Genomic DNA, 13,522 nt, shown 5'->3' with positions numbered 1-13,522 from the left:
CTGAAGTTCCCCCTTCTCAATGAGGTTAAAGTCAAGTTGCTCATTGAGTCCACAGACTCTGGCTCTCTCTCAGATCCTTGTCCAGCAAGAATTTGACAATCAGCAACTATCACTATTTCATGTCGCCTCACTATGCTTTTAAAGTCAGTCATTCAAACAGGAACCTTTCTGACCAATTGGAAGAAAGCTTCCATTCTCCCGCTACTGAAAAAGCCCTCACTCGACCCCTACGGGATTAAGAATTACAGACCTATCTCTCAGCTTCCCTTTCAAGCAAAAATACTGGTAAAACATCTTAAATTCTGAACTCTTGACATTTTAGATGTTGCACAGCACGGTTTCAGGAAACACCACGGTACAGAGTGAGCACTGGTTGCGGCAGCAGAAGAAACCAGAATGATCATGGACAGTGGAGGGAAGGTGGCATTGATCGTACATGAGCTATCTGCCGTTGTCGACACTTTCCTATACAGTGCTTATCGAATGCTTGGATAGTATTGGTGTCGGAGGCTCTGCATGGGAGGTACTGGCATCATTTCTCTCAAACAGAGAACAAACAGTCGCCTTTGGTGACTTTATATCAACATTTTTCATGTTGCCATGTGGGGTCCCTCAGGTTTGGATTTTCCACCGTATTCTATGTGGATAAAATGCAGATTGTGGTTTCAATTTCAGCAGATGCTTTAGAGGTTGCTAATTGCTTCAGAAGTTGAATGCGTGAGATGGTAGACTGGATGGAAGATAACTGTCTTAAGTCCCCGGGGACTGCCACCAGCCCTCAGGGCACTGCCGCACATTTTTAAAAGGAGGGGGCCACGCGGCCCCCACTCATAAAGCCATTAATGGCCCTTGGGACACCCATCCACCAGGGCCAGGCTCAACTATGACACTAGTGCAGGCAGATAACAATGTAAAGCTTCTGCCAAGTGAGAGCAAACAGTAAGTCCACTCCCAGTGCCCCTACCCGCTTGGAGAGGACTTTTCATCTGTGTCCCTGCCCTCTGTCAAGCTGGTAGGGTAATAGATTTTAAAAGTGCTCCTGCACGCAGGGAGCAGCATTTTTTGCTGCTCCCTACATGCTGGAGCAATGCCATCTCCCGCTGGAGGCAGGGACCTTGGGGGCATTGAGGCTCCACCACGGCCCCCAACAAAATGGTAGTGGGTGCCCTGAGTGGGCTCCAGGGCGCCAACCATTGAGTGGCCGGGCCCCACGGGCTGAGGTCCCGAGGTCGATTTTGGCCCTGAGATGGGGGCTGCATGCCCCCTCCCCCTTAAGAATAATGCATGCCCTGGAGATGGCGTCCCCAGGGCCCAAATCGGCACATGGATGGGGGCAATGTGCCCCCCTCCTCTTTTTAATTATGAAGGGTGCATCCTGAGTGAGTTCCAGGCCACCCACCATTTACTGGGCGGGCCCTAGGGGTGGCCAATATTAGCCTTGGGAGAGGAATTGCGTGACCCCCCTTTCTAATAAGGCCAGGTCCCGGGAGATGGGTTCCCCAGGGCTGAAATCAGAATGGGAAGGAAGCTGTGTGCCCTGCTCCCACATAATTTAAGTTATTGGGCCCCGGGGAATGGGGTCCCTGGGACCAAATACTGCCTGGAAAGGGGGGCACGTACCACCTCACCTATGAAAAGGTGGCAGGCCATGGGAGATGGGGTCCCAGGGCTGAAATCGGTCCAGGGAGGGAGGGCTGCATGCGCAGTTCTCGCAAGAGATATGTGGACGAGGAGACGGCAAGAGAGTCCACGGCGAGGAGGGCAGCCCGGAGACGCCACAGCAAAGGTAAGTGTTTTTTTCTTTTTACATTTTTTTAATTATATTTTCAATTGGGAGGGTGGAGGCAGGGAGCGGAGCGGCGTTCCACTGAATTTTTCCCAACTTCGTGGAGCTCCGCGTAGTGGCACTCTGCCAACTCTGCCCGGGGTTAGTAAAGGCATGCGCGGTGAGGCATTCGTTGTAATGTCATATAACCAATTTGAAAGCATTTGTACCACATCTGAATTCTTAATGTATATATATTGATAGCATTATTATGGTAACTAGTTTGTCCATATATCAAACGTGAAATGATAAATATATAACTCTTTACATTGAAAATGCTGCCATATACAGATAGCACTTCAGCATTTACATATATGTTTCCTTATTTCTACTCAGCTTCTAGGCACGATGCGCAAACATGTTGTTTTCTGAAGACAGCGGAGTTGCTGCCAGGAGTGGCCTGTGCAGGTAAGAGCAGTTGGACGGGGGGAAGAGTCGACAGACAACAACGAGGTAAAATGAAAAATGAAAACCACTTGCCTTCCGCTCGCCGCATTGACGAAGCAAGGTAAGTGGTTTTCTCTTTTTTTTTTTTTTGACCTCGCCATCGTTTGTCTACTCTCCCCACCCCGCCCTACCGCCCCACTGCTCTCACCTGCACGGGCCGCTTCTGGTTGCTGCCAAAGGCACTCATTATTAGAACCAGAGCTCTGTTTATCTTACGTTTTGAGTGAATACATTATACCCATTATGTGGTCTGGGGTTCCATCACTCCTTAACTTCTTAAAGGGGAATCCAGACAGATTCAGGGTGAGGATACCTCATTCTCTGCCCGCCTAGGTGCACAAGAATCTATCTTCTTAAATGCCACTATCTAAAAGACAATTTGTCTGGGTTTAGGACCCCAGAGAGGTTGTATGTTGGAACAACGAGTTCCTCAACAACGACTACCTCAACAACGCGGTCTCTACCACGACTGTGTCTTAACCACAATTTCTCATTCTACGCATTCCTTTACCACGAATTTTCATGGTAAATGGAATCCCTCCCACCTCTTAAAAACTAACCCAAACCCCTCCCAACCCCTAAAAACAACCCTGTACCCTTCCAACCCCCTAAAAACCACCCCATACCCCATCCCCATAAAATTAACTCAAACCCCTTAAAACTACCCCAAACCCCACCACCCCCTATAAACTATCCCATACCCCACACTCCACCTAAAAACTAAACCGAATCCCTTTCACCCCTAAAAACTAACCCGAACCCCTCCGGCCCCTAAAAACTACCCCGTACCTCTCCACCCGCTATAAACTAACACGAACCCCTTAAAACTACCCCAAACCCCACCACCCCCTCAAAACTATCCCATACCCCTCCCACCCCTAAAAACTACCTCAAAACCCCACCCCCTAAAAACTACCCTTAACCCCTCGCACCTACTAAAAACTAACCCAAACTCCTCTTACCTGTGCTGTTCCTTTCCTTCGCTCCTCTCTCCCCGCCCATCCCAAACACTAGACCGACTTAGCCTTAATCACACATATGCCTGGTTAAGGCTAAGGCTAAGTCGTCGTTCGGGCAAGTCGTTGTTTGGCTTTTGTGACTCCGGAACTCGTTGTTACGGAGTCATTGTTCCGGATGTTTCCTCTCCAGAGAGATGTTTGAGAACTCCTAAAACCTCATGAGAAGTACACACGTGCATCATAGACTGGCCAAGAGCAGGGAATCGGAAGATATTGAAGTAGAAGAATTAGTTGTCCGTGGTCACTCTTACGCCCCTGGGGATGCTACTAAGGGGTCAACCATGTGGTTCATTTAGACCAATGAATGCACTTGTTGTCTTCAGGGGGCATTCTTGGTCCTCTGGCCAGCAGGCTGGACAGCAGGTCTGCACCTGACAGTATTCATAAGTAGAGTGCATGTAAATATTGTCAATTAATAGTCAAAACTAACAGGATTAAGGCTAATAAGGTGCACATGTAGGGCTCCACGTGGACACAGACAGATAGACATTTCTTACTGGCCATGTTGCTTCTACATGAAGGGATCAGCTTCTGTTAACAGCTGCTCTAGGGACCTTTCTTCAGTTCAATCCTCTTATTCTCATGGAATGCATCAAAGCAATGTACACAGACAACACCAGGTAGACATTTAAGGTAAATGTTAATAAACAAAACATAATGTCTTCCTGGTCACTACATGGGTTCACCTTCAAATATGGGATGTACAAAGTGACAAAAGGATTCGAGTGGCAGGAAACAAACTCCCAAATAGTTTGACATGGCTTTTTCCAGGCAAAGTTGATGCAGGGAATTTAGGGATATGCTTGGCTGGTGAACTTCAGACTTGGAAAAAGCACCAATAGAAACATAGGTTTTCCCCATGGAATATCTGTGTGTTACCCATGGACACTGGAGTATGTTTCGGTCTTGAAGACTCATGGTCTCTGGGGCAAGATGAAAGGACCTGTTGTTAACGCTCTTTGACTAAACCTGACCACCAGGATGAGAGATTTCCACTCTCGACAGACCGCTGGGTCCACACTGAGTTGCCGGATGCTTGGTACTTGCCATGAAGGCTCCAGTGCCTGGAGAACTGTGCCTTGTGGTAGCTTGAAGACCTGAGAAACAAGTACTGATTGTCAGCAGATAATCCTGAAAGTTCGATAGATGATATGCCTCCTTCCCTGTGCGTGGCTTTGTACTAGTGAGGGTGAAATATTTTGCCTTACTGTTCCTACACATTAGCAATAATTAACTGCTGAAAATGCATCTCCTTTTGAGTGTCTCAAACAGGAGGGAGCACCATTTGAGGGGAGACCTTTCCATTGAAAACACAGGACACTTCTGACCTCCCTGGGAAGAGGGGGCCAAAGTGCTGACGTCAATTGAAAGAAGGTGCTTCTTCCCCGGCCGGCAGCAGCATCCTCTCCCGGCCAGAGCTTTTTCAACGCCTGCAAACGTATCCGCTGCGTAATACCCGGAGCCCTCTCTGAGGGCGTGGCCTTCTGGTTGGTCTCAGTTGACTGGACTTGCCGACTCTGATGGAGATGCTCCTACAAGCCGCTAAAGAGGACCAGACCCAGAGAATCTTCCCAGTGCATTTGTTGTCATTGTACCAAACACCAGCTGCCCAGGGGCTTTCAGTCGCTTGGAGCACTTCAACTATATAGTTGTTGTTCTTCACCGCGACAAGAAGTCTAGCCCATACAAATCCATGGAACCGTGTGTATTAACACTCTGCGATCACTCTGGCACAAGAGCATTAGTTTGCTCTGGAGGGAGGGCCATTTGTGGAATTCTAAATTATTATATGACACAATCCAGTCCTGTTTCTGAATTGGGGCTTGGTACCGTAGCCAGCTGGGTCCAGGGATATGCATTCCCTGGGGTGTAGACTGAGAAGTGGCCTTACCGGCTCAGCGTCGTGAATTTGTTGCAGCTTATGGATAAATAATCCCAGGGTAGATGGCATAGGTGAGCTTGGATTCCATGAGAGTGAGAACGGCCGGCAGCTTTTCTTGGTATCTAATGTATAGGAAGGTCCAGCATAGGGTTTCATGGTGTCAAAAGTGACACTAGAGACATTTTAACATGTGGTACCAAGCACAGGTTGGAGCTATGATCACTCGTAAATTGCTCACTTCTCTTGATGTGGTTGGAGGGGCCATACGTCCATCTGTGGCGGTTCACTCGGAATGGGGGTGGTGGGCGCGGTGGAATAAAAAAAAAAATTACAAAAATTAACTCACCGTGTGCTGCATGCCTCTCCCGCTGTCGCACACCTCTCCTGTGTCTGCTGGAAGCACCGGACGCACCCACACTTCCGGACTCTCCCAGCCAATCACGATGCTGCAGGAGCAGCGTCGTGATTGGTCTGAGTATCCTATTTGGACGCTCAGACAGTGCCTGGGGAGGCGGGGAATGTTCTCCACGGGGCTATGCAACACAGCCCAATAGAGAACATGCCAAGTGCGCATGACGACAAAACTGTAACGTGCACTTAGAGGAGTGCAAACCACTCCTCTCCTACTCTGGCGTCGCGGAGCCAGCCCCATCCGACTCTCACATAGAAAAAGAAAATGATAACATCATGCTATTATCTTTTTCTTTTGTGCACTGCTGAAATAGCAGTGGGCCGACGCTCCTCACCCTTAGTGCAGGTGCCGCCTAGGTCAACGGTTGTGCCATTGTCAGCAGGTCAAGATCTCTCTTTTCGTGGTATTTAGCTTCAGGTGTTACCTCATCATCCATATGTTTATGGCACGGGGCACTCATGCAGTCCAGATTCCTGTAGGTCTTCTGCGTTTCCCACTTTTAGGGTGATTTGAGTATTTTCAGAGAAGTGGTATTGAGAGAGAGAGAAGGATTTGAACATGTCTGTGAAAGAGTAAGGTAGATGTTGAATAGGAGAGGGGAGATGATGGATCCTTGGGGAACGCTAGTAGGGTGCTGGTGTAAAAAGAGGTAGCAACACCAGGCTTTTTATGTCCTTCAAGGAGGAGGTAAAATGGCATCCTTTATTATTTTACTCCTATTGGTGTTTCATGTGAATGAAGCCTGTTGTTTCATGTGTTTCTGTGCACACGCTTCATTGTTCCTGAGTAGGGAGCTTGACGCACCCTACTCAAGAGTCACACAAGGACACTTAACAAGCCTTTGTCCCTTGAGGGTCTGTCTGGACAGGTTCTTATAGGGGTTCAATGTCTGTGGCCACGCCCCCTCCTGCACTCACCCTGCCAGGAGACGTTTTACCTGTTCCTCTCTCTGTACTCCTTGTCGCTGTCCTGCTCTCCTTTTCGTTTTTCTCTGCCCTCTCTCCTTTCCGCTTCTTCTTGTCCCTTCTCATTTTCTCTTGTCTCTATCCATCTATCCTTTCCTATTCGTGTGTCCTGCCTCCTTTCTCACTCTCTTTCAGGGCCGGACTGACCATAGCAGGCACCGGGCATTGCCCCTGTGGGCCACCAGGGCGGGGGTGGTTTTAGGCCCCCTGGGGAGTCGTTTTCGTTACTGGGGCGTTAATATCGCCCCACTGTAACAAAATTGGCTGAAACCGGCCATAGCAAACAGCTTGGCCGCACCCTCCCCTCCCCCCAGGGGGGGCAGCTGAGCAGTTTGCCAGGGCCAGTTTCTGTTCCCAGTCCAGCCCTGCTCTCTTTGTCCGTCTCATTTCCCTTGTTGTGATTCATTTGTCCCTTTCCCTTCTCTCTGTTACTTCCTCTATTCCCATACTTAGGGTGACCAACCGTCCGTAAATTTCACGGACAGTCCGTAATTTCGGCCGTCTGTCTGTTGTCCGTGAAGGATTCTTTAACGGACGCCATTTGTCCGTAATTTTAACTGGGCACCGCTCGCACAAACCTAGGCACAGCTTCCACCCACCTCCCTTCTTGACTCCGATGCTGCTGAGGTCGGGTGTCACAGACTGTGATGCAGTACCAAAGCTCAGATACCCGGCAGCACTGGAGAGGCGCAGCGGGATGGCAACCCTCACACCTTCCGCCCTTGATGAGCTGTTAAGAGGTGCTTGAAGGTGACTGAGAGGGAGGGGCTGCAGCTTCAGGAGCAGGGGCATCTATTCAGATGCAAACAGCCCTGAATGCGTCATGTCTCTGCAATGTAGAGGGGCCTCACACATTCCCTTTCTGCCCAGGGCCCCAAAAATCGTAGAACCGGCCCCAGGCAGCACCTGGTTCTCTTCACAGAGCTTAATTGCTGTCACTAAATTGTAAGCAAACCTCGGTTCTTCAAACATGCAGTCTATAATGTAATAAAATTAAGAAATGGCATAAACACACCCACACTGATTAACAAAGTATGGAGGACAATCAGTTAAATCAGTTCTCTTGGAGTATCTCCTTTAAGTACTGTACATCACAGTGGGGGATGTCAAAACTAACATTTTAGAAAGAGAGCCTGTCGTCTCGGTGTCTTGTCCAGGAGGGGGTGAGGAGCCCTACCCCACCCTGGAAGACACCAAGATGATACTAGAATACTGCATACCCACCCTGGTGGATCCTATTCCACCCCCCAGTGATGGCTCCTGCCCCCCCCGCTGTGGTGGATCCTGTCCCAGTCCTGGAATGGCTCCTGCAGCGAGAGTAAAGTTCATGATGGGCCTCTTCTCAAAAAGGCTCACCTTAAAATTAATATGAAAAGGTGGGCGAGTGAGTAAGTGAAGGGATGGGTGGATGGCTGGATGAATTAGTGAAAGGGTGAATGGATGAATGAAAGAATAGATGGATAATGAGAGAGGATGGATGGATTGATGAGTGAGTGGAAGGATGGATGAGAGAAAAGGTAAATAGCTGGATGTATGGGTGGAAGGGTAGCTGGATGGGTAAAAGGCTGGATGGATGAGTGAAAAGGTGGATGATGAGTGAGAGGGTGGATGGATGAGTGAAATGATGGATGGATTGATGAACTGATAAGTGCAAGGGTGGATGGAGGGATGAGTGAAAGGGAGGGTAGATGGACAAAAGGATGAATAGATGAGAGAAGAAGTGAAAGGATAGATGGATGAGAGAAAGGATGGATGAGTGATAGGGTCAATGGATGGATTCATGAGTGGATGAGTAGATGGATGGGTGGGTGGATGGATGGAATGAAGGATGGCTAAGTGAAAGGGTCGATGGCGAGAGAAAGGGAGGATGGATAGATGACTGAAAGGGTGGATGGGTGGAAGGATGAGTGACTGGGTGGATGGATGAGTAAGTGAAAAGATGGCTGGATGGGTGAAAGGGTAAATGGCTAGATGGATGGATGAGTGAATGGATGGGTAGAAGAGTGGATGGATGAGTGTAAAGATGGATAGGGTGAAAGGTGGATGGATGGATAATGGATGGATGAGTGAAACGATGGATGAAGGGATGGATGAGTGAAATGATAGATGGAAGGATACATGATGGATAGGTTTGTAAATGGTTGACTATGTTTGGATATGGCTGGGCTTACTTATATACCATTGCGCGACCTCCTCTGATGTGTCTGTAAAACGTACCTATTATCCTGAATTTTGACCTCCTGTCCTGAATTTGTGTCCTGAATTTTGACCCTTTGTCCTGAATTTTTACACTCACCGTCCTGAATTTGCACCAATGCCAGTTGGTCACCCTATCCCATACTCTCTGTTTCTCTTTATTCCCCCCCTCTCTCTGTTCTTTTCTCATTTCCATTTCCTTTGTCTGCGTTAATCTTTTTTTTTTTAGCTGTTTCCTTTCCTTACGCTCATGTTTATTTTTCCTCTTAAATCTCTCATTGCTTCTTATGTTCTTCTCTCTCTACTTCCTTCCCTTTCTCTAGTGTCCCTAATTTCTAATTTCTTTCATTTTCTCATATAGCACTACTCTCAGGCTTTCTCGCCCTTTCTTTTCTACCTGTTCACACATTCTTCACTTGAATTTACCTTTCCTCTATTCCCTTAATATCACCCCATTCCCGATGTTCTGTTCTTTCTTTCTTTCTAGTGTGTATCCTCTTTCCTCCTTGCCTAATTCACTTGTTGTGCCATGGCTCCTCTTCTATGCCCAAGTCTGTCTATACATTTTCCCCTTTCCCTTCCTTACATTTTACTTTTTCTTTCTTTCACATGTTCCTTTCTCCAACATCTTCTCTGTCCTTTGAATTTTTCTCATCGTCATCTTGAAACCTCTACTGCCCTTCTCTTTCTCCAGCCCCTTACGAATGCCTTCTCCTCTCTTTACCTCTCCTGGCTTCTCTTCTCACCCAGTCTCTCCTAATTATATCCTTACTCCTTGCTTCCCTTCTCTTAACCCTCTCACTTCCAAGAATTTAATAATTTGCATCCTGTCTCTCCTCACATTGCTTACCCGTTCTAAAGAAGGCGGCAAACTCGATTTATAAAATTGGCTACGCCTACCCAGTTCCCCCTGACCCCAGCTTCCGATTGGCTGGTCTTGAAGTAGACACAGCTGCAGGCCGCGCGAGGCACTTGTGAAAATAGTGCGTCAGTGCTGTTCACTGAGGGGAGTGAAAGGCCTCGGAGGAGAGAGCGCTTTTCTGCTGGGTTGCTGGGAGCGACCTCCCTTAACCGTTTAATTTTACCACACAATAGCACCTCTGCGCGCGTGGCTTCGGCGCCGCCTGCTAATGAGAGCGTGACGTCACTGCCGGCTCTCCTTTGTCAATGGAGGCTAATGAAGGTGGCGAGTGGGCTCTGATGCGCGAGAAGGCGTCCCTAACAAGGCGGGAAAGTGTATGTGAGAGATAAACAGTCCCTCTTACACTAGGGGTGTGTGAAGTTCCATAGTTTTTGCTCACATTTTTCCGCAAAGATCAAACCCTTCTGAAAATATACAAATGTTTTCAAGTTCTTTGCGCGTGGGCTTTTGCCGGAAACTTAGGACCAGGGGCCCAGCTAACTCAGTGAGCTTCGGAGGGTGGGAATATCAATTTTCCGAACATAGAAAAGCAGCGGCTGCAGGGGGGGAGGGGTGAGAGGACCAGGGCCGATATTGCAGAACTGCTGCAAACCCGGCCCCAGTAACAACGCCAGACCCACGTCTGCGAAACTGCCCCCAAACCCTCCAGCCGCCTGGGGAACCACTTGATGCCCACTACAGCCAGTCCGGCCCTGCCCGAGGGACTGGCCCAGGACTGATTTGCATTCGGTGGGCTCAGTCTTGTGTGGCACAGTGGGTGAGAAAGGATGGCTTGGAATGCCACCCAGAGTGATTAACCCTGGCTAGACTGTTTACAAGCATTCGTCTCATCACCGTGTGGGTGTTTGATTGCCAGTAGTATGTCTGGAAATCTGAGATTGGCACAGATTTCTTAGACTAGTGCCAATGTTTGTGAATTCCAAAAAGTAGCAAATTTGCACCTTTCAAAGAGTACTTCCGTGGGTTCAGATTTACTAGATTTTCGGTAAACCAGTCACTATATATTAAAGTTCCCAATCTAAAGAAGTAGCAAGTTAAGCTAAAACATCTTGGTGAAATGAGAACGAGAAAAAAGACGACAGAAACCCAGCAGACCCAACTCAGGGCTCCCAAGCCCAACTACCAAGCCCAGAATGCATTTGGGCGGTGTCACCTCCAGACACCCCTCTCTCCTGAAGCTACGTACCTGTCCGTCCCATCTCGGCCTGGTAGATCTCACTGGGAACTTCTGGCTGCGGTCATGTGCAACACAATGGCCTGGAGTCCCTGCCCTGGGTTCACTTATTTTAAATGTATGTACGCTGCACACACTCTTCTTCGCCTCTGCTATGGTAGATCTGTAAAACTGGTGACTGTAGGCAGGACTCCGTGGGGCAGATTTATAACGGACTTGCGCCACTTTTACGCCGCCGTTGCATCACTTTTGTGACGCAGAGGCGGCGTAAACCCTGCGCCATGTTGCGCCCCATATACAACGTGACGCATCTAGGCAGATGCGTCACGTTGTAAAGCTTGCGCCACATGTGGGCGTACCTGCACAGGGGGGGGCGTTCCGGCGCAGGAAAGCCTCCGAAAAGTGGCTGAGTGAAATCTACAAGATTTCACTCAGTCACTTTTCTGGCCATGCTGCGTCAAAACCCTGCGCCTGCTTGAAGCTGGCGTAAGGATTGACGCAGCATTGTAACGATAGGGCACCCCCGAGCCTTGCTGGAGCTGCATCGCGCTTGCGACGCAACTCCAGCAATGTGCCAACCTTCCGCTATCAGATGCGTCACGCATCTGTTTATCCTTGCGCCACGATGCGCTGCATTGTAAATGCGGCGCATCTATTGTGGCGCAAGGCTAAACTTTCGTGACGCATCTTCCCTGGCGCATCCATGATTTGCAGGGATGCGCCAGGGAACATAATTCTGCCCCCATGTTTTCATTTGTCGCTTTTTACAAATCATTCTATAAAGTGACTGACGCCCTCATGCACTACACCCGAGCTGCAAAGAGAAGTGGGTGCGCCCTCATGGTAATAGGGCGAGCTGAGTCCCAGCCGAGCCCCGATTCTGGCCTGGCTCCAAGAATACATCCAAGGTGCAAGCCATGGAAAAATGTACCCTGTAACAAGCATAATGTAAAAATATGATACAGCCTCTTCAAAATTTAAAAAAATGAATTTCTCTAACATGCATAAGCATTTCACCTTAGTACATCAGTTTATATCACTGCAGAGACATTTATTAAACATGATCGTTTTTAAACCTGAACTTAAAAACATTCATGGCTCTCCCCAAAGGACAATGCCGATAGTGAAATTGTTTTATTTCAATTGCCCTCCTTTTTCTCCGTTAACACATATAAGAGGAACTCGAAATACATGACTTGAGGATGCATGCTGTTCAAAACCATCTCCTGTGCTTGGATGTAATCGCTAATGGCATTGGTGGTGGTGGGGGGCAGTGGGGACCATGACTGTTTATAAATTCATGTTTGACAACCATCACTTTAAGAAAAATACTTCTGAATGCACTGCTATAATTTGATTTACTAAGGTGAAATGGTTGTACAGGTCAATAAAAAAACACTTTTTGAATTTTGAAAAGACAATTTCATTTTCACACGTTTGCTGTCTATAAAAATGAAGGTGTTTGTAAAGTTAAGGGCCTAGTTGCTTCCTTTCCCTAACTGCAATTAACATTTAAATAAGTGCTTGCTGTCAATAAAATAAAAAAAACATGTTAGTGTGAGTTGAGGAAATAGCAGCCCAGTGCTGCCGCTGCCCAGGGGCCCGCATGTAAAGTAGGGCCTACTTTGAGTATCACTGGTCTAGGGTCACACAATTTGGAGAAGCAGGAAATCTGGTATTGATTCCAAGTTATCTTGTATTACATATTGAAATTCAGCCACCGGATGGAGAGCTCTGTCTCTGCTCCTGTTTTACACCAATGGACATTGCTTTATCTTTGTTAGGTCTCGCCTGACCCAGCGCTTGCGCTGGTCTGGCAAGACTTATTGAGAGGGCTCCAAAAAGTGCTACCAGGCCAGCCTAGAGCTACAGTGCTAAAGATTACTTTCACTTTCGCGGCCGCACGGCCGCTTTGATGTTTGATCGCGATCGCGATCACTTTCGCGGCCACACGGCCGCTTGGCATAGCCAATAGGTCTCGCTTTTGGGACCTTATGAGTGTTTAGTTATGCAACTGTTGCATGGCTAAACACTTATAAGGTCCCAAAGGCGAGACCTTGTGGCTATGCCAATGCTTGTTTTTTATTTGTCTTTTGTTTTTGGCACACCACTTTACTAAGTACTTACAAGACAATATATGAGCAAATTTGCTGTAAGCCAATTTCACCATGTTTAAAGGCGAGAGCACAAGCCCCTTAGCCCTGGCGAGCAGCGGTAACGTGCGCAGAGTCCTAAACGGCAGCAAAAGCAGATTCGGACGACTGGAGGGTGAAGGGAAAAAGGCTGGGGATGATCCTGCAGAAATGACCAAGTCCAACACTTTTCTATAAAAAAAAGGAATTGTCCCATATTATACCAAAATATGACCTCACAGGACATATCACCAACTGGGTCTTTGTACACATTCACGCTGGTTGCACACAGCACAGCCCAGGGTAAGGGTGCGCTGCATTAACAAACAAAAGTTCTCTCTCTGTTGCACGTGGTAACTCTGGAAGGTGTCTCTCACTTGGGCACAGATAGCTCCTTGAAGGGATCCCAGAAGACCTCGGCAAGGACAGGTGCACCGCAGGCTGCCCTCGCACGTCTTGTGGCCTTTACGACTCCTTCAAAGCTTGGAAGCAAGGTGGCTCTACAGAGGTGCTGACAGTGCAGCCTCTGCTTCGGAGCCGCACATCTG

The sequence above is a fragment of the Triturus cristatus genome, chromosome 2_2 (assembly GCF_964204655.1).
Source record: "Triturus cristatus chromosome 2_2, aTriCri1.1, whole genome shotgun sequence".
Classification (NCBI taxonomy): domain Eukaryota; kingdom Metazoa; phylum Chordata; class Amphibia; order Caudata; family Salamandridae; genus Triturus; species Triturus cristatus.
This window is presented reverse-complemented; position numbering follows the sequence as displayed.